Here is a 22,811-nt window from a genome sequence, read left to right as displayed (position 1 = left end):
TGACTCTCATTGACTATCATTACTGTAGGTTTTTACCAAGTCAAAACAGTGACGTTGACAGGATGTTGATCTCTAACCTGGAAAACAACAACAGCACATGACATCATTAATATTATCAAATGCTATAACTCTTATAATCTTGTAAGTCGCTTTTGAATGAAAGAGTCTGCTAAATGACTAAATGTATAGTTTTATTGACAGTTTTTACTCAGAAATAAAAATGAGTTTTTCCAAACACTCCATCCATCAACCATCATGTCAGCTGAAACTCAAATCCTTCAGCAACTCTGAGTCTGGATTTCTCACTGTCAAGTCAGACTAGTATTTCATGCAGAAAGAAAATGCTTACAACATTTACTGTACAGGAGAAAACATAATAAGATGCAGTTTGTTTTTATATTCTCCTGAATTACTAAGATATGCAGGTTTTCTCAGAAGTGTTAGGTTACTCCGATTGTTAAAATGACTGAGACTCTGATCACAGTGACACACACACACAATGCATACACACTTTTTGTGCCGCTGGCGTTTTTTTACAGCTGACACCAAAAATGCCAGCTGAGGTTCAACAAACCAATTCTCTCTCTCCGTCCATCCATCTGTCAGTCCAACACACACACACACACACACACACACACACGCTCATATCACATGCACAAAAGCTTCTGAAACAAAACAAAACAAATCATGAGTATAAACATGTCAATGCTGATGTTATGATGAATGTCTCTTGGGGAATAGGAGAAATTTACCATAGTTTTCCAGCTCATGGATCACTGAGCTGGGCTTCAGAGGAGTCCACAGACATCCCAGCATGCATCTGTGTCTCTGCTGAGCCCACGTCCCATCATACAAACCTTCAGACGGGAAGGTAATGGGGGTGGTCTTTGTGTTTGGCAGGACAGCGGTGTGAAAAGTGTGTGATTTGCGTGTGTTGACAGTGAATGTTGGGCTCTCTCAGGTGGTCCTCCTCTCGCTGCAGCTCTTCTCTGGGCTGCACATGAACACAGTTTCGCTCTGATGGCGTTGGCTTGTGTACTGAAGAACTGGATGGCGTGGTGTGTGTGTGTTAGACGTCAGTGGAGAAGCGAAGGATATGGGTGGATGCTGCGGTAATACAGCAATACCTGAACCTGTGGAGACAGACAGAGAGAGAGAAGAACTTGATGAAAGACATCCCACTCTAAGCCCCTGACTTTTACTGAATAACCTATTTACCTTAACTGTCATGTACGAGTAGTGCAGCCGTTAGCTATGTTTCCATTTAAAGATTGAAATGAGTTTGTATGTGAGTGTACGTGTAAGTTTTAGCTCAAAATACACCACAAATAATGATATTGGTGACTGTCGCTTTAAATTCAAATGAGATTGTTTTTTTTTTCAAAAGAGGGCGGGGCTAAAATGCCTATGGCTGTTTCTCAATATGAGTTCCTGTCTGTACTTGCGTTCTTGTGTCCTCGTGAAACGTCATCAACCATCGCCGAAGTGCTGTTCCAATTCAAAGTTCACATCTTGCTAAATACAAAATACTTGGATGTGTCCTTGCTCCACCCCTTTTGTTAAGGGCGCATTAAAAAGGTGACTTGCGAAGCAAAGGTTTCCAAGAATGCATTGCAGCCAAACCAGTGAAAGCTAATTGCGGATTAAACCTGCACGATTTTAATATTACTCCTTTACTGTGTCACAAAATAAAGTTTTAAGAGTTTTTCTGGCGAGGTTGTAGTTGTTTGAACTCGAATCAGCAGTTTATTCACAAAGGTAGAGCATCTTTGAAGATGTGCCTAAGTTTATGTGGAGTCTCTGACCCTCAGCTTGTCAGTGGCAGTTCTGTCATCACCTCCCCCACCGAGAGCAGATTTCATCGGTTAGTCCATCTCGGATTTGTCTTTGTTTACCAAATTATTTAATGTTATCTTAGCTAAGCAGGGATGTGCCCAGTCAGTACCTGCATGGGAGACCACATGGGAAAGATTCCCCCAATGTGTGTAAAGCGCTTTGAGTGTCTAGAAAACCCATTGTAACTTGGAACTGTTATGGCGACATAATTTTTATAATTATGCAAAATGTACTCTTAAAAAAATAATAATAAACTAATTCTCTTTTTTCAATACACCTTTATATAAAAAATCAGCTTTTCTGTATCTAGAAAAATGACATCCAGTAAAATAAATCTGCTCTTCCAGACTCCACAATGTGGAGATGTGTCATCTAAATTCCACACAGGCTATAATTGTAGATTTTATAGGCTTAATGAAGCACCAAAAATGTCATATTGTAATAAGTACCAGGATAATTTGAAAACAGCCATGCTAAAATAGTGTGACACTGTAAAAAGTTATAAGTGGACTTTAAAAAAAAGTAAGTAAAATTTGCATAATTATAAAAATTAAGTCAACTTAACAGTTTCAAATTACAATGGATTTACTTACATTATCTTTGTGAAGTCAAATTGTTGCTTTTAAGGCAATTATTTTACTCGCTTTAAGTAACTAATCACTTTTTACAGGGTTTGTTATGCTGGTTGGATCGTATCAAAGCAGAACACTTCAGATTAATCTCTAATAAATGATTTTTAATAAATGAGTTTGTGTTTGTTTCATTTGTTGTGATTCTTTGTTTACATTTACACCAATTTTAAATGAATAATCAATTTAAAACAGCGTTTATCCTGGCTGTATGATTAATCTAAGAGACAAAAGCTGTTTTAAATGGATCATTCATGTGAATTGTATTTGTTTTTAGGCCATTTGCATTCATCCTCATGCATCTATTTAAAACAAAACATGCTGTGTCATGAGCTATGATGCGTAGAATGTGTTCTAATCGTAGTTCCAAACGGAACATTAAGCCTTGCAAAACTGAGAAGTTCTTTGTTGGTTTGTTGTAGTGGTGTAGTAGTGACTTGTATTATTCTCTCCAGTGATTTCTAATTCGACTATTTTCAATACCGTTGATCAAATACCCTGTAATTACATCTCAGTGGCTTATGGCTGAACATCCAATTATAATGGTTGACCAATACCATCCAGGTCTGAAACCTAAAAAACCAGGCATTCACAGGGCAAGAGTGAAGACTTTGTGTGACACAAATGGTAAGTTGTTGTGATATGAATGAATGTTCAGACATTTCCACAATTAGAGATGAATTAAGCCACCTTTCCATCAAGTTTTTCAAGGCTGAACACTGTAAATAATCTTTTAATTTACCGTTCTCGTTAATTTACAGTTGATTTTAGCTCTGGCCACTTTTGATGTTGAAAATTCAACTCTGCAGTTTAACAAAGTGATTTTTCTTAATCCATACTACACAGTTAAGGACTAGCAGAAACAGTGCTGATATTGTGAATTCTAGTCTCTTTAAGAACTGTAAATGAATGTTGTATCCCATTTACAGCTTTTCTGATACAGTTTTAGTCTCAAATCCCTCACTACAATAAAGAATTCACTTGTGTAACTTATAAAAGGGCTCTGAACATGTTTTTGTTGCCATTCGTGCACCATGAAAATGATATTAAAATCTATTATTATAATCAATTCTAATAACCCTTTAACTGCCCCACAAAGAACATTCTTTTTTGGATCGCATTTTGCGTTTGTAAAAGAAGTACCTATCATGGTACAGAAAAACTCCATATTAATACCTCAAGGGTACATATAAGTACCTTAAAAGTACAATTGTGTTCCTCCTAAAATTTGTGGGTACGAATATATACTTTTTAGGTATCAATATGAACCTTTTAAGCACAAACGTGTACCTTTTTAAAGGTACTACTCCAGTGACAGCATACCTTTATTTCTGAGAGTGTAAAACAAAACTAAAGGTATTGTAAACTAAACATTTAAGACATTTCTAATAAACGTTTTTTTCTATTTTCATTATTGATATATGTACGCGAGCTAGCAAAAGTCCTGCATATGCAAAGTGTTCATGCAGAAAATAAACTATTGCAAAGCTAATCAAACATTGTGCATATCTCATTACAATACTTTTGCATAATTCTATTTGTATTCTAAAATTAAGTCAATTAAATGAACTTTTAAGTGATTACAAAAGTATTGTGTGAAAACTGGAGAAAAAAGTTTTATATTGTACAAGGGAGAATGCGTTTCTGTAACTTTTTTTGAAAAGTGTTGTTGAATGTTTAGCAAAAAATAGATCTTTTGATTGATGTTAGTGTTTTTCTTCCTTATTGTAAATGGAAAAGGTGCATTTAAACAAACAGAAACTTTTAAAAAAACATTGTTTAAAATGCATTTAATATTTACTGAAAATATATTTACGCATTTTGGATATGGAAAATGCCCTTAAATAGTTCTTAAAGAAACACATTTGACACTGTTAAGGTACAAAGTGTCTTGTCACTGTAGTGGCACCTTCGTGGATCAGATTTGTACCTTTGATGAAGTACAATATTGTATCTGCAGGTTTTAAAAACCAAAGGTACATTTTGGTTTTCCATGATACAAATCATGTCCTTAAAGGTACAAACTGCAATGTTACAAATGTGTTTCTTTGTCCTAAGTTACAATTCTGTTCCATAAAAATATACTGCCCCAGTGACAAGTGTTTGTACCTTCTTTGGTACAATTTTGTACCATTATTTCTGAGTGTAGTGTGAACCATAATAATGGTATAACTTTAACAGTCATGATTAACACAATCAAAACATGGTCAGTCATTTGATAGAGCAGGCAGTTAAAGTGATGAATAATAATAAAACACAATGCAAAATCACATGGTTAAAGTAGCTTAGCATAGCAAAATGGTGGGTTTTCAAAGGATAAATAACAAATACATATATTTCATTTCTTCTCAAATAACTGCAATCATTTCTCTTTTACCAGATAAGGTGAACATGAAGGACAAAAAGAAGAACAGACTGGCACGTTTTTTACGATCAATGTGCCAGATGTGCTGTTTAAGATCCTCTAAAGGTGAACGATTGTTATTGCATAAATCTATTATAATGAAACTTCAGCTTCACTCACCCTTAGCTGGAGCTTAAGGTCTCCTTGTGTAAACGGCAATCGCTTCTCCTTTAACAGATGATGAGATTCCGATTACTTTGGAGGAAATCAGAAAGAGGAGGAGGAGGATGAAGAAGGAGGTGGAGGAAGAGGTGATGATGATGAAGGAAATCATGAAGAAAAGGGAAGAGGAGATGGCAGTGGAGGAGGAGATGGAGGTGGCGGAGGGAGAAGACACAAAGGTGGAGGAGGAGAAGATGGAGGTGGAGGAGGGAGAAGAGATGGAGGTGGAGAAGACGGAGGAGGATGAGAGGATGGTGGTGGAGGAGTATGAGAAGTAGAAGGTGGAGGTGAATCAGAAGTGGAGGGTGGAGGAGAAAGAGAACATGAAGCGGGCAGAGGAGGAAAAGAAAAAGGACACTGAGGTGATAAAGGAGACTGAGAAGGAGGAAATGAAAAAGTGGAGGAGAAAAAGGAACAGTGTGACAAAAGAGGACGAGATAAAGGAGGAGGTGGAAGCCAGCATGAAGAAGAGGAGGAGGAGATAAAGTATGAAGATAAGTGTCCACAGCAGAGGAACCTTTGCTAAAAGGAAAAATAATCCTTTTTTTATTATGTACATATTTGAAATGCAGAATAAAAGAATTCAATTGTATAAAAAAACTGCTTTTGTATGCTTGTTGTGTTTATCTGCTCAATTTTCTGTTTCCAAAGTTTTGAATTTTGTGTCTGGAGTCATGTTGGTGATGATTCTTGTCACGGTCACCAGCGGTCCAGCCTTTACAGAATCACTGATGAACTACAAAGGCCATCATGCACTTCACTCACACACCTGGTCCATATCCCCCATGATTTAAATGGCTCATTTAGTACCTGATACAAACAAATCACTAAGTATACAGTCTGGGAGGTCAGATTCATTTGAAATGTCCTAAAACGCTTGTCCCCCCTCCCATCTTCCCCGACGGCTCGCACTCACACCATATCGGGCCTCAGCACACTTACGTCATCTCTGCTGCGCTGTTCAGTGAGAAGTTCAGTGCTCTCACTCAGATTTCTCTAGTTATATCGTTTCAGTCGTTTGTAATGCAGTGACAAGCAGTCAAATATTTTGCCAAACAGTCCTTAGGGATGCGGTGATACACAGTCAGATATTTCGCCGAACAGATCCGCCACTTTTTGGCGCTCATCAGGGCCGGATTAACCAATGGGCATTATGGGCACAGGCCCAGGGGCCCGTTCGCACTAGGGGCCCCTGCGAGGGGGGAGAAAAAAAAGGACAATTTCGGAGTGTCTTTTTTTCGCTAATTGCAAATAGCGCGTCTAGTTGGAATAAGCTTTTTAGGGTTTACGCCCGTCGATGCTTGATTGATAGAGACAAGAAGAGTGAAGAGCCATTGAACATTACGGCCGCAGTGGCGCACTTGTAAAGCGCACAGGTTCATCTTTTGGCGCGATAAATTATAAACTCGGTTCGAATCCACCATCAGCTGAACTCGTGCTACTTTTTTTCTCCCCATTACATATCAGATTGGAAATATATTTATTTTTATCAGGAAGAAAACATTTTTTAAAAATAATGTAAATGTGATATAAAGTCACAAGTGTCTCGTGGGTATTAAATAATGTTTAGCCTTATTGTAGGTTCCTCCCTCTCTGCAAAAACTATATTGCTCAGACAACTGTATTTCCTCTGAGCAAAAAAATCGCGATAGCACATTAATATTATTATTATATTTAAACTGCCTTTTTTTCTTTAACTAAACAGAATGCTATAATTGGTCAAGCGCTGAAACGTCAGTTTTGTAATAACCCGCACTAAACTGAGCGGACTGTAGTATAACGTTATATCTGTCATAGATCAAAAATGAGTGGACAAGTGTATTTAGCAAACGCGAGAGAAAGAGGAGAGGAGGCATCTTCATTGAGGCATTTTCCATACACACCATCTTTAAACAGACCTATGATAAGGAGAATGAGGGTACAGAAGACATTATGGTAACTTTAAATGATGAGAAGCTAGCATTAACCAGGCGGAGGAGGCTAACGGCAGCGCAGCGCGGACTGGATTCATCGTGTGAGAGACAGACAGAAAAGGAGAGAGAGAGGGAGAGAGAGAGAGAAAGGCCCAGAAGAGGAGAGAGACGGGAGAGAAGAGGTATAGTGTCTGTGATTTCGGATACTTTTAGGTTTATAATCAAGTCTTCTTCACGAGAAGAGTGGAGAAAATACAGGGAGAGAAGGAGAGACACAGTAAATCAGTGTTTGTATTATGAAAGACTCAGATTGATAGAACTCAGATTCATAGAACTGGATTGGAGAAGCATTGTGCGTTATATGCCATGGCAATAATATGCTTTATAAGTTTGTAAAAGCAATACATTAAAATACCATATACATACACATATATATATATATATATATATAGTTTTATTAATATTTTTATTCAATGCTTTGAAAAATAAGTTAAATCTTTGTAGACTATAAATACATATGTACTATATAGCATTTATTTAAATTTGTGGGCAACAAATTATAGATTAATTTTATTTAAAAATTATTACATTATTCTTATTTTTTAAATTCAACTATAGGGGTGGTAGGGGGCCTTACAAAACAATGTGCCCAGGGGCCCCTGAGTTCTTAATCCGGGCCTGGCGCTCATAAACAATCATAAAGCTCTCATGCTGCACGAATGAGGAGGTCTGCTGAAGCCGCGCAGCTGTCTTGCTGTGAGGAGTTCTCGTCTTTAATAAACTACTTCAGTTTGCGTTCACTGAACAGTAAGAATGATTAATAAATCCATTTGAAACAGTCCCTTAAAAGTCACGTCTCGCTTTCAGTTTCGGGCTTTGGCGCGTTTTGCACTCACACACAAGCGTACCGTGCCAAAGCCCAAGTGAACCACGCTCAGGCACACCTCTTCCAACCGGGCCAGGGCCGGCCATGTGAACCGTGCTTGAGCCCGATTCAGCGCACTCACACTTCTCAAACGATCCGGGAAACGGGCCTGGGCACGGTACGGATGGCATAGTGTGAGTAGGCCCTAACAGTAAAGATTATAGTAAACTGAAAACGTCAGTCCAGTTTTTAGAGTTGAAGTTCAGTTCAGTTCAGTGCGGTTTAATTTTTAAAGCTGAATGTCCAAACACTGGAGAGCTAATCCATCGATGCACAGCTATACAAGTCCCAGACCAAGTCAGCGGTGAGGAACAAACTTCAACCAAATTGATGAAATTGAAGGAAATAAAAACCTTGAGAGAAACCAGGCTCAGTTGGGCACGACCATTTCTCCTCTGGCCAAACTTTTTATACGGAACTGCAATCTAGGCGCTGGAGGCTGGAGAACACTGGACGTCCATCGTGGAGAACTGGAGGTGTGGGTAGGTTACCAGCGGGTTATCAGGCTGGCCCATGGGTCAATGCGAAGACTCAATGAATAAAGCAAAAACATCCAGTGTTCAAGGTACTTTTTTTTTTATTTCCTAAAAACAGAGAAAAAAGGTCACATCAACATTTACCCTTGTTAATGCAGTATACTCAATACCTTTCCAACAGAAATAAAATACACCAGTTTTTCATTTCCTTTCAATCTTATATTACAATATCAAATAGTTTGCAATCTAACAGTGCTTATGAAGTACATATCACTGGCTTTATAGCAGAAACCTTTTGTTTTTCCTCCGCTCTGCCAGCGCTCCTCAGCAGTAGAGTAAATAAGTAATAATAACAAAACAATTAAATAAAGTCAAAATACAAAGAAGAAAATAAACCGTTGAATAATCATGTCTGTTTTTCCTCTGACAAACTGAGCATGCAGAAATAAGGCCATAACACAACTCTTCCTACAGAACACACTGAAGTATCACCAGACACTTCAGGAGACGATTTCCCCCAAAGAATCAAGACATAAATTGTAGCATTTTTTCCCCAAGTACAATCGCACTATTTTGCATACCGTGACTCGTCCCAAACAGCTGGCTGATTTAAACGAACAATCCACTTATTTTTTTTTAAAATAAGCACATTTTACAACTCTCTCAAAGTGAAAAAGTTTAGTTTTACCATGTTTTAATCCATTCAGCCGATCTCTGGGACTGGCAAGAGAACTTTTAGCTTAGCATAGATAGATTAGACCATTAGCTTCTCGTTTAAATATTTAAAAAAACATTTTTTTTTCCTATTTAAAGCTTGACTCTTCTGTAGTTCATTTGTGTACTAAGACTAAACGAAAATAAAAAGTTGCTATTTTCTAGGCCATTTCTGAGTGAGGCACTAATGGTCTAATCCAGGGGTCATCAATCTCGGTCCTGGAGGGCCGGTGTCCCAGCAGGATTTAGCTCCAACATGCCTCAACACACCTGCCTGGATGTTTCAAGTATACCTAGTGAGACCTTGATTCGCTTGTCCAGGTGTGTTTGATTAGGGTTGGAGCTAAAATCTGCAGGACACCGGCCCTCCAGGAACAAGTTTGGTGACCCCTGGTCTAATCTAATTCAAGGATTTATGCTAAGCTAAGATAAATGCAACCCTGAGTTTATCTGAATGGATTATGAAAATGTAAATCTAAACTCTTTAACTCTAGTAAAAAGTAAAATGAGCCTTTTTCAAAAAAAAAAAAAGAAAAGAAGAAGAAGCAGAAGAAGTGGAGTGTCGCAAAAACCTGGCTAATTTAAAGAAACAAACCAACTCTCTTTAAAATTACGCTCAATTTACAACTCTCCTAAAGTAAATCAGTTCAGTTTTACTATTTTTTAATCAATTAATCTCTGGGACTGGCGGGAGAACATTTAGCTTAGCTTAGCATAGATCATTGAATCAGATTAGACCATTAGACTCTCACAAAATATTTCAAAAAGAGTTCTGATGATTTTCCTATTTAAAGCTTGACTCTTCTGCAGTTAATTTGTGAGCTAAGACCATTGGGCCTTTTTTTGAGTTAGGCCTAAATGGTCTAATCCAATTCAATGATTTATGCTAAGATAAGCTAAAAGTGACCCAGAAATCATCTGAATAATTAATCTGAATTGATTAAAAATGATAAATATCAATTGTTTAACTCTAGGAAAGTTGTAAAATGAGCCTACTACTACTACTACTACTACTAATAATAATAATAATAATAATAACAAAAGAGAAAGAAGAAATAAAGTAAACAGTAATTTAATTTAGGAGTTTGTCATAAAAATAAAAAGGTAAACAGAATCTAAATACAAGCCAAATGTTAACAATATAAAATCATAAAGCAATACATTTACAAACACTTAAAAATAAATCCTGCAATAAATTCCATTTAAATAATACACACACACAGGCCACTTTATTAGGTACACCTGTCCAACCACTCGTTAAGACAAATTTCTAATCAGCCAATCACATGGCATTTCAAAGACTGCTGATCTACTGTAATTTTCACACACAACCATCTCTAGAGTTTACAGAGAATGGTCTGAAAAAAAGAAAATATCCAGTGAGCGGCAGTTCTGTGGGCGCAAATGCCTTGTTGATGCCAGAGGCCAAAGGAGAATGGCCAGACTGGTTCCAGCTGATAGAAAGGCAACAGTAACTCAAACAATCACTCATTACAACCGAGATATGCAGAAGAGCAACTCTGAACACACAACACATCCAACCTTGATGGGCTACAGCAGCAGAAAACCACACTGGGTGCCACTCCTGTCAGTTGAGAACAGGAAACTAAAGCTACAATTCGCACAGGCTCAACAAATTAGACGATAGAAGATTGGAAAACGTTGCCTGGTCTGATGAGTCTCGATTTCTGCTGCGACATTTGAATGGTAAGATCAGAATTTGGCGTCAACAACATGAAAGCATGGATCCATCCGTCCTTGCATCAACGGTTCATGCTGCTGGTGTTGGTGTAATGGTGTGGGGAATATTTTCTTGGCACACTTTGGGCCCATTAGTACCAATTCAGCATCATGTCAACGCCACAGGCTACCCGAGTATTGTTGCTGACCATGTTCATGTCTTTATGACCACAGTGTACTCATCTTCTGATGGCTACTTACAGCAGGATATTGCGTCATGTCATAGAGCAAGAATCATCTCAGACTGTATTCTTAAACATGACAATGAGTTCACTGTACTTAAATGGCCTCCATATTCACCAGATCTCCATCCAATAGAGCACCTTTGGGATGTGGTGGAATGGGAGATTCGCATCATGGATGTGCAGCAACTGCGTGATGCTATCATATCAATATGGAGCAAAATCTCTAAGGAATATTTCCAGTACGTTGTTGAATTTGTCTATCTAATCTACAAAAGCAATTTATTCACATCTATGCATTATTATTCATTATTTTTCCTTGTTTCAGCTTATACGTTTCCATCCGTGTGCCTTTAAATTGCATGAAGAGTAAACGCTAAGCTCATTTGTATTTCACTGGTGATCTCAGGTTTTCTGTAGCATGTTGTTCAGGTCAGATGTGTCAGACTGATGATGTCATCAGTGCATCTGTGCCTTTATTAGATCAGTGCGCATTCAGTGGATCGATGAAAAATGATCAGCAGATGACGTGACGTTTGTGTTTCTGTGGCATGCTGTTTTCACATTTAATTGACTTCCATTGTGGAAAAAAACAAATACTATGGATGCCAATGATTGCAGATTTCCAGCTTTCTTTAAAATATTTTATTTTGTGACCAACAGAAAAAAGAAACTCAAAAAGGATTGACTATTTTTCAAGACACTTCTATACAGCTTAAAGTGACATTTAAAGGCTTAACTTAGGCAGGTTAGGGTAATTAGGCAAGTGATTGTATAACAATGGTTTTCAATTGTTGACTATTGAAAAAAATTGCCTAAAGGGGCTAAAAATTTTGTCTTTAAAATGGTGTTTCAAAAATTAAAAACTGCTTTTACTTTAGCTGAAATAAAACAAAAAAGAGTTTCTATAGAAGAAAAAATATTATCAGACATACTGTGAAAATTTCCTTGCTCTTTTAAACATCATTTGGGTAATATTTAAAAAAAGAAAAAAAAATTAAAAGGGGCTAATAATTCTGACTTCAACTGTATTGATTAAATGGTCATGACACCCCCCACTTTCGGTTCAGATCTACGATTCATCATAATGGGCGTGGAGCTCTGCGAGCAAAGGGCAGGAGTGGGCGTGGCCAGCAGAGCAGGGGAGAAGGAGCGGAGCGAACAACTGTTGTCTGTTAGCTCATAAAATGAGACACATACCGTGAGGAGGCGCATGAGTTTATGGTTTACAAAGTAAAATAGAAAGAAATAAACAGTAATTTAATGCTCTGCTACATTTGTTATTCGTAATATCATATACAGATAACCATAATTTATATCATTATAAAGGTAATCGTGTTCATATAAACACTATGAATGAGGACTTTTCCCTCAATCCCCGGGTCTGAATGCAGACTCAGTGCAGCAGGTCTCTTGCCCTGTCTATTTTAACCATTAGCCCTGTTGGTAATCTGGAGGATTTAGGCAAAAACAGCAGCACGGCGATGTGTCTAAATGTGAACGAAGTCAACTGATAAAAGACAGCCTCTGCCATTCTCCAATTCTCGTACTGCTCTCCCGACAGAAATGCTTACTGCTCACAAACAGCTTTGCTGTATCGGCTCTGACAGCATTGAGGAGAAAAACATGCAACAAACTCCGTGGATCATGGAAACAAACACATACGACCCTTCATGAACAACTAAATACTGTGTGCAGTGGGCCCGTGGACGGGGTCTTACTCAGTCATCATCATAGGGTCTCACAGCTTGGCACTGGCCGGTCTGCCTTGTCTTCAGAAAGCATGTGCAGTCATGAATAATTAAGCAGCAGGCTCTTCTCATGGGATAAGAAAACTCCGCAATGAATAAGAAGAAACTGAAGCATCATCTTTGCACTTTCATATTTACTAAATGTTGCCGATTTTGATCCCGCCTCAAAAATCATTTTAAACCTGGAAGCTGAAATTAGCTGACAAAAGCTCAAAATTATCCAGTTTTCCCCACAATTAAAGCTGACAGGTGCTAACATTAGCCCCTTTCACACATACAGACCTTTCCGGAAAATTACCGGCAATTTTCCGGAAAGGTGGTATGTGTGAACAGGTCCTTTTTGAAAATACCGGTAAATTCGTTCTGGCTATTTTCCGGAAAGAGAAGTTGTAACATTACCGGTAATTTGCCGGAATGCTGCGCTGTGTGAATGCAGAAGGAAGATTGCCGGAAAGAGCATGTGCATGTCTAGAACATGCTGACATGAGACGTCTGCTTTAGCCAATCAGAACAGACGCATTTACGTCCGCGCGGTTTGTGAGATTAAAAGCCTTTGAATATTTTCCCTGCTATTTAGCTGCTAGAAGTTAGTCAGATAACGTTTATATGTTCTTCTTAATGCCAACTGTGTAAATAATCAACGATAAGATGCTTATGATAAGCCGCTGTTTGTTTACCTTCAAGCTTTGCGTGTGCCTGTGAAACAGCCTGTGAGCGCCAGCACACGCAAATATTATGAACATCTCGACATGCGAAAGTGTTCCTCCATATGTTTTCATCGAAGTTGTTCACAATACTGATCATCAACAGAGTTTGTGATGTAGTCAAATATTTACAAATACAAGCGCAGCCGTTTAAAGCTCATTTGTGGTGAATGATGTCAGAATTTACCGGTATTTTAGAATGGATGTGTGGACGGTCTTTTCTGGAAAATTTCCGTAACGTCCTCGCCTGTGTGAACAGCGCTTTTTTGAATTTACCGGTAAAGTCGTTCCGGAAATTTTCCAGATATTTACCGGTATCACTGTGTGAAAGGGGCTATTGTCCTAAGTGATGCTCAACACACACAAATCTGTTAAAATCTTAAAAAAAAAAAAAGTACTCGAGGGTTGTCAACCTTTAAAGTCTACACAAACTGGAAGCTGCGACCATTTTTAATTTTCATATTGTGACGCAATTCCTAAAGAAATGGAATATTAAATGAGAGTGGGCGTGGCTTGTTTTTTCTGCTGCGAGCTGAATGGATGCAGTAAAGTAGGCATTTCATTCAGAAAGATTGACAAAAGGGTTTCAGGTGAGTTCACCAAGGATCTACAGCTGGATGATGTGAATGAGGTTATACAGTACATTGTTCGCTTTAAAGATTTACCCGACGTGTCCTCGGGAGTTTGTTTTCCATATAAAATTTGCGAAGTTTGAAGTAGGCTACTTAATATTGAGGAAAAAGCCCCAATCAGAGAGGCGAATGTCTGCAGCCTTGTCTCCTTTTTCAGATGTCTCCGTTTCCCCCATCCAATCACAGAGCAGCAGCATTTCAGAGTAAAAACACACACTTAAGTGTTTCCAAAACACTACGTTTTTGGTGCTAGAAAACTGGCATAGTGTGAACTGATGACAGTACCGTAGCAAAACTAAAACCTATAAGTGTAAACGGGGCCTAAATGATGTCAAATGATATTCAGTTTCGGATGAATATCCATTTAAGAAGGCAAATATGTCAAATAAACTTTCCCCTTTAAACTCTGACCATCGTAATTTTGCTGATGTTGGTTAATGTTAAAGTTGGTTAAACATTAATGTGGCTTGCCATAAAGAGAGTATGTTCTGGCAGACCTAAGGGAATCAGCTGATATGGGGAATTGGTGGAGTGTGTGTGTATGTGTGTTCTGCTGACAGTATAGGTGTCTTTGGCAGGAGCAGCAGCTGACAGTAGGTCAGTCTCTGGCCCATCAGCACTGCACCACAATACATGTTTGGGCCAAAGAGCTGCTGATGGGACGCCTGCTGTCCGAGCTCAGATTTCATGTTTGTGAAGAGGCTTTTATTATGACACCACTGGGAACGAGAGAGAGCAACAACATTTTTATTTCATTTAGTTAAAAAGGGATAATTTATTTACATGTAATTCTATTCTTGTTTATTAACTTTTTCAATGCATTGTAGATTTTTTTTTCTTATTTTATTTAAATGAAATTTTGTTTAAACTATTTAGTTTTAAATTTTCTTTTCTTTATAGTATTATTAATAATGTTTGATTTTAACTTTTAGTTTTATTTAATGAAACTAATTTAGTTGCATGTTTACTTACACTCGTATATGCACTCACCGGCCACTTTATTAGGTACATCTTACTAGTACCAGGTTGGACCGGCTTTTGCCTTCAGAACTGCCTTAATCCTTCATGGCATAAATTCAGAAAGGTTCTGGAAACATTCCTCAGAGTTTTTGGTCTATATTGACCAAGGTCACGACTCTCTGTGGTCATTAAAATCCCAGAATGTCCTTTGAAAAAAAGGGTAGGGGATTAACCCCATCATCCTGGCCAAATTTGCCCACTGGACCCCATCCGTTAGGGCCTCCAAACCATCCCCATATCATAATTGGCTTCATCACTCTGTGTCCTCTCCACCAATCAGCTGGTGTGTGGTGTGCGCAATATGGCTGCCATCGCGTCATCCAGGTGGATGCTGCAAACTGGTGGTAAATGAGGAGATCCGCCCCATTGTGTGAAGCACTTTGAGTGTCTAAAAAAATGCTATATAAATGTAAAGATTTATTGTTATTAATACTATTTAAAAGTATAATTTAATCTTACAGAACTTCAAACTAAAATGTATAATCAGTGGGCTTTAAAAAAGAAGTGTGTATTAAGCCATCAAATGTTTTTAACACTTCCCATACAGCATAACCAACACTTCAGATCATAAAGACTACATATTCAAAGCTGCAAAAAGGCTGTTTCTGCCTTAAATCAGTGAAATCACTTGCCTTAATGCCAAAGTCAAGTCACATGCCGTCCATCATCACAGTTCAGACATAATCCAGAGACTCTGGCATTCAGACATTAGAGAAATGGCTGAAAACATGACATGTTCCTGGATACTCTGAGGAGCAGATGGTTAATGCTGCGCTCAAAGCTCTTTAAGAGGGTCTTATAGGAATAAACACACCATTATCATAGAAATCACAACAAAACGTTCCGCAGCAGAATTATAGAACTAAGAGACAATATAATCTTCAACATTCTTTCACTGATTGAGAAACTCAAACTGTGACAATCTTACAGGTCCAGTGAAGTGCTTTGAAATGTGGATTTTTATTCAATGTTTTACGTAATCTCAATCAAAGCATGAAGAGAGGGCAGGACAGAGTAGCTCCTCCTCTTTTAAAAAAGCAACCAATAGCGTTATGTTTTTATTACAGCTGTCAGTGAGAGTGGTTGAGCTCAGGTCTATCAAATGAAAAGCCAATGAGAAATGTGTTGAAGGGGGCGGGGCATGTCAGACACTAGAGAGCGTTTGATAGGTTAGAAAAGTTGATGAGAAACTGAAGTATGAAGTGACGTTAAAAAAAAACGTTCATCAATTTTGGCGGACGTGACAAACTACAAGCTTTACATATTTATGTCAGTTTTATATCTTCTAAGCGTGAATTTTGTCACTGGTTTGGTGCGCACTAGCTTATAGATATGCTAAAAACTAACATACTTATACTAACATCTAAAATACTTAATTTTAATTTCATGGGACCTTTAGGGTTGGGATTGAACAAGTCACAGATAAAACAAGCAACTGCTTCATATAATCGGTGTGTTCCGAATGGTATAAAAATGCCCTCTGAAGGGCAAAAAAAAATCATGGCCGCCTTATTGAAGTGGCATAACATTCAAAACTGGCCACTTCTGATTTTGAAAAATACAACTGATAGACACTTCAGGCTATTATCCTTTGAGCAATTATCATTTTGTCAAAATTGATTCAACCATTGGATGTACTATAATTTAGAATCTATAATCATCTGTATACAATGTCATTTATCCACTTGTTCATCCATTGGTTTATCTACCCATCCATCCACCTATCTATCCATCTGCAACCGGTGTTACCTATCCATTCATCCATCCACCTATCTATCTATCTATCTATCTATCCATCTATCCATCTATCTATCTATCTATCCATCCATCCATCTATCCATCCATCAGTCTATTCATGCTCTAGTCTTTATCCATCCATCCACCCACATGTCTATCTATACAACCATCAGTCTATCCATCCATTGGTCTATCCATCCATCGGTCTAATCATCTATCTATCTATCTATCTATCTATCTATCTATCTATCTATCTATCTATCTATCTATCTATCTATCTATCTATCTATCTATCTATCTATCTATCTATCTATCTATCTGCATCCGATGTTATTTATCCACTCGTCCATCCATTGGTCTATCCATCCATCCATCTATCAGTCTATTCATCCATCGGCCTATCCATCTATCCGTCCATCCATCCATCCATCCATCCATCCACCCCCCCAACATGTTTATCTATACATTCTCGTCAGTCTATCCACCCATCTATTCGTCTAATTATCTATTCATCTATCCATCCATATGTCCATATATCCATCCTTTAGTCTATCCATCCAGCCACCAACATGTCTATCTATCTATCCATCGCTCTATGCATCCATTCATTGTTCTATACATCCATTGGTCTATCCATCCATCCATGCACCCATCCATCCATATGTCTATCTATCCTTCAATCCATCCACCCATCTGTTGTTTATAAATCTATCCATCCATCAATTCATCCGTCAGTCCATCTATTTATCCGTCCATCAATTGGTCTATGCATCAATTCCTTGTTCTATCCATCCATCCATCCATCCTCCATCCATTCATCCATCCATCCATCCATCCATATGTTTATCTATCCTTTCAACCATCCACTGTTTATAAACAACCCATCCGTCAGTCCATTTATCCAAATGTCTATCTATCCATCAATGTCATTTATCCATCCATACATTAACTATCTATCCATTCGTCTAAAGTTGATGTGCATCATGTTTCTCTTGTTATTCTGAAAAACACAGTTGATTCTCTCACTACACTGGCCATCCTCAAAGCAATCATATACTGATGCCTTAAAATGTGCAATTAAACACATTTAATACAGTTCTTCATCATCTGAAATCTACTGCCGCATATTAAACAGCTGCCTTTTGCTCACCCATCAACTTTCAACCAAACAGAGTACACTACATTTACAGTAAATTGAAGAAAATATGAGCCATATGGCAACTCATAATGTTCTTTCAGAAACGCATATTCTCATAGGAGACTGCATAAACTTTATTACGGCACATATTGAGTTGGGTAGAGTAATATAACTGTATTTATGCATAACGCAATTATGCTCAAACGCCTATGCTTAAAACTAATAGTTTTCAGAAAGGCCAAGAAAAAAAGAAAAAGAGTAAGCACTTGATTATAACAGTGAGGATGAAATTAGCGTCTGAATAATAATAATTACTTATAAAAACTTAAAAAGACTTAAATTTTACCGTACACCACACTGCTTTTCATGTTAACCACAGACGTCTTTGGGTAACAGGGAGCTGAATGGAGTGAGGACCTAATTAAAAATGCTTGACTCTGCATTTCTTATTTCATATTAGGAAAGTTCACGCTATGCTGAATCATACACATTACTCATTTTTGATTGCAGCAATGATTTCAGCAAAAACAGTTAAATATAGTTAATTAGACTGCAGACACTGAATGCTAAGAATGAAATGTAAAAGTGTAAGTTCACATACCCTGCCGTACAGGTGTAGTTCGCTGTCATGCAGTTGTTTTGCCTGTTGATGATTACCCAGGCCTTGTAAAGTTCCGTCTTCTTTCCTTGTCCTTGGCTAGGGAGAACCTCGGTTTTTAGCACTCCATAGTTTTGAATCTGGTAATCATGGAACATTATTTCTCGCACATGACCACACAGAACAAAATTGTAGGCATTCAAAGACTTGTAGGCCTTTAACTTCTCTATTGTAAAAACACTTGTAGCTTCAATGAGATAGTATATTTCAGGCTGGATGCTTGGCCATTTCGTCTTATCCAACATTCATTAGATAATATCATTAAAGGTCCTGTGAATGACTTTGAAATGTGCATTTTAATTAAAATTTTGACAATCTCAAACAAAACACAAAAAGCGCATTATTACACAAATAGTTTGTGGGGAAACGAAGGACACTAAAAATGATTTAGTAGGATTGTGGAGGTCAGAGGAGCACATTATTTAAACAAGAATCCATTGGCAGGTTTGGGTAAACAGTGACAGATTTCTGTGTGTTTCCTCCTGCACTCGGACACTAAAGAGACTAAAGCGATGCTGTAAAGCTGCCATCTGTGCCATGACAAACAAACAAACAAACACACACACACACACACACACACACACACACACACACACACACACACACACACACACACACACACACACACACACACACACACACACACACACACACACACACAAACAAACAAACAAACAAACAAACAAACAAACAAACACACACACACACACACACACACACACACACACACACACACACACACACACAAACACACACACACACACACACACACACACACACACACACACACACACACACACACACACACACACACACACACACACACACACAGTGGACAGAAATGAGTCCTGATCACTTCTACAGACACTAGAGCAGGTCAGGCAGCAGACAGATGCAGGTTATGTAATGGCTGGAGGAGCAAAACCACTGACGGATCAACAAGTTGTTGATCACATCACCTGCCGGTATCACTTACACACCCAAACCTCATCTGCTACAACACAGACAGACCACAGTGAGGGATTCGGGCTTAAAGAGACAGTTCACCCAAACATAAAAATCACCTCATCATTTACTCTCCCTCATGTGGTTTTAACCCTTTACAAGTTTCTCACATAAGAAAATATTTTGAGAAATGCTGGTTGATGGAAACCATTGACTTCTATAGTAAAGAAAAAAAATACTATGGAAGTCAATGTATGCTAGATACCTTTACCACCCCAATAATATTCTTTTCTGTTAACAAGAAAAAAAAACTAAAATAGGTTTAGAACAAGTAATGGGTGAGTAAATGATTAGTAAATGTTCAATTTTGAATGAACGGTCCCTATACATTATAAATAATATAAACGTGTTTACTTGAATGAAAGAGTTAAGGTGTCTGAAAAGTAAACGCATTTAAAATTATACTCTATTGCAGTTATGATAAATGTATGTAATTTATGAAAAAAGCAGCAGCTCAACAGCTTTCAAAATTAACGATGATGATGATAATAATAATAATAATAAAAATAATAAATATTTATTGATCATCTGATCATCATATGATGACTTTTCTGGAGGATCATGATTCATGTTTTACTTAAGGTTGGAGTAATGATTCTGAAAATTCAGCTTTAACCCTTTGTTGCACAACATGGGTCTAAAGCAGTTGTGGGCAAACTTGATCCTGGAGGGCCAGTGTCCTGCATAGTTTAGCTCCAACCCTATTCAAACAGACCTCATTATAGATTTCAAGTGATCTTGAAGACACTGATTAGTTTGTTCAGGTGTGTTTGACTAGTGTTGGAACAAAACTCTGCAGGGACACCGGCCCTCGAGGATCAAGTTTGCCCATCCCTGGTCTAAAGTGACCCATTATGGTAAGCAAGCACAATAGCTGAATAATATTAATGTATAAGTAAATGTTCAACAACAAATAATAAATGCTGCACAACATTGTTCATACTTAGTTCAGATTAGTAAGTGCATTAACTAATGGACCCTTATTTTAAAGGGTTGCTAATATTACCTAAAAATAAAGTTAATTCAAAAGTTATTGTGAGGTGAACTTTGTGCTCCACCTGACTGCTTCTGTGAGCTACATCCTCATTTGGCGACAAAAGGAAGTGAAAGCGGCCGTAACTCTCAGAAAACCGTGAGATGGTGTAATTGGCCCCTAGGGTCATATGAAACACACTTGGGTCATAACAGAGAGAAAAAAATAATAATAACAAAACCTCACACACTCAGCAAAAACAGCCAAGGACAAAGCAAGAAAACACAGGAAACTTCCTTTCAGGAAAAGACATGAAAAACCACAGACACAAACACAGAAATGCTCTATTGTGGAGACTACAAACACTTTCCATGCAACATTCTGGAAGTTGCTGGATGAATCGAAACAGAATGTCCCATTGGAAGAATCCTGTGACGAACAAAAACAATCCCACAATACCTGCAAACATGACAACTCTACACTATCTGATGTGTCGTCGATCCCAGTAGTAAGAGCAACAAATAACTTGACTTCTAGTTGATCATTTGGAAAAGGTAGATTTTTTAGATGAATCATCTGTTGATCACAATCCCATCCCAGTGCATCCCAATCACCACAAATACTGCAGAAGACCTATTGGAACCCACATGGACACAAGATTCTCATAGAAATCAGTCAAGTCTGGTGAAGGAAAAATCATGGTTTGGAGTTACATTTAGTATGGGGGCGTGCAAGAGATCTGCAGAGTGGATTACATTACATTACAAACCAAAGGAGAGGGCAAATTCTTCAGCAGGATTGGAATTCTCATACTTCAGCCTCCACGTCAAACTTCCTGAAAGGAAAGAAGGTTGAGGTACTCCAGGATTGGCCACCCCAGTCACCACACTTGAACGTTATTGAGCATGTGTGGGGTAAGATGGAGGCGGCATTGAAAACGAGTCCAAAGAATTTTGATGAACTCTGGGAGTCCTGCAAGAATGCTTTCTTTGCCTTAACAGATGACTTTATTAATGACTTATTTAAGTCATTGCACAGATGTATGGATGCAGTCCTCTAAGCTCATGGGAGTCATACATGATACTAACTCTTTTTCCACTGCAGTATGACTTTATATTCTATACTGTACATTGTTTCTGTTAAGTAATAAAACTTTTGTCCAAGCAAAGAAAGAGCTTACTGTCCCAATTAAATAATTAAAAATCATGATATGATCGTATTTTATTCTGGTGAAATAAGCGTAATCTAGAGACCTTTGCCTTTCATAGAAGCCACTTCTGATGACAAATGATCAACTAGAAGTCAAATTATTATTTGTTGTTTCTAAAACTTGGAAAGGCAGCAAGACATTTGTGATCTGATTAAATAAGATTTAGTTCGAAAAATGCATTTTTAAAAATACTTATTTATATTTTTCTCCAGCACAGCAGTCAAAGATTTTTGTGTTTATTTGTGCTTTAGCAAATAAATTAAATAAAAAAGTCATTCATCGTTACATAGGCATGAGCCATTAATTTTAACAACTAGCAACTAATTCAGAAATGCATGTTATAATAAGTTCTGTATCTCACCAGCTTCATGTTAACAGATGACACTGCTTTAACAGTTTGATTATTAAGTATATCTGGTATTTGATAGTATATTTGAGTACTCAAGTATGTTTGCCATGAGAAAGCATGTGTTGATGAACATATTAGTTGATTTATTTTTACTTTGCCGATTTAAAAACCTATATCATATAGGAGACCAAAACAAACGTAGGAACCTTTAAATAAAATAACAGGGGCGCTTTAAAAAGATGTCTATATTTCACATTAAAACATTTTTTAGTGCAATGGTCAGTCATTAAGACTTGGAAAAACAAAAAGGTAAATAAATGGACTTTTTATTTATTTATTTACATTTAATGATAGTTCACATGACCATACACTAGGGCTGCATAATATTGGGATACATTGGGATATTTTTTAGGGATATTTAGATATATCTATTTTAGCAAAGACAGCTGATCATCTCTTTTTACAATGACTTTACATTGATTGAGATTAATTTATAGGGAAGAGAAAAATTAATATATATTTTTTGTAATTTATAATATACATATAATAAACAGAATAGAGTCATAAACACAATAGAGCAAATATTAAAGTGGAATTAAAACAGATTTATAGTTTTATGGAGAAAGTCTAACAGTATTCGGGTACAAAAATTG

At 37.5% G+C, this 22,811-nt stretch overlaps 1 long non-coding RNA gene across 1 annotated transcript in view; it reads right to left on the bottom strand.

The window, feature by feature from the left end:
• Nucleotides 1-4,269, bottom strand: part of LOC141385766 (uncharacterized) — a 6,752-nt gene extending 2,483 nt beyond the window's left edge. Inside the window, exons 1-2 of the long non-coding RNA XR_012406742.1 lie at nucleotides 1,656-4,269; nucleotides 1-1,417 (exon numbers count right to left, since the gene is read on the bottom strand). The exon at nucleotides 1-1,417 is cut by the window's left edge and continues 1,779 nt beyond it. This is a non-coding gene — a long non-coding RNA (uncharacterized lncRNA). The remainder of the gene's footprint in view (nucleotides 1,418-1,655) is intronic.
• Nucleotides 4,270-22,811: the final 18,542 nt, after the last annotated feature.

This window comes from Danio rerio, chromosome 5 (assembly GCF_049306965.1).
Source record: "Danio rerio strain Tuebingen ecotype United States chromosome 5, GRCz12tu, whole genome shotgun sequence".
NCBI lineage: Eukaryota > Metazoa > Chordata > Actinopteri > Cypriniformes > Danionidae > Danio > Danio rerio.
This window is presented reverse-complemented; position numbering and strand designations above follow the sequence as displayed.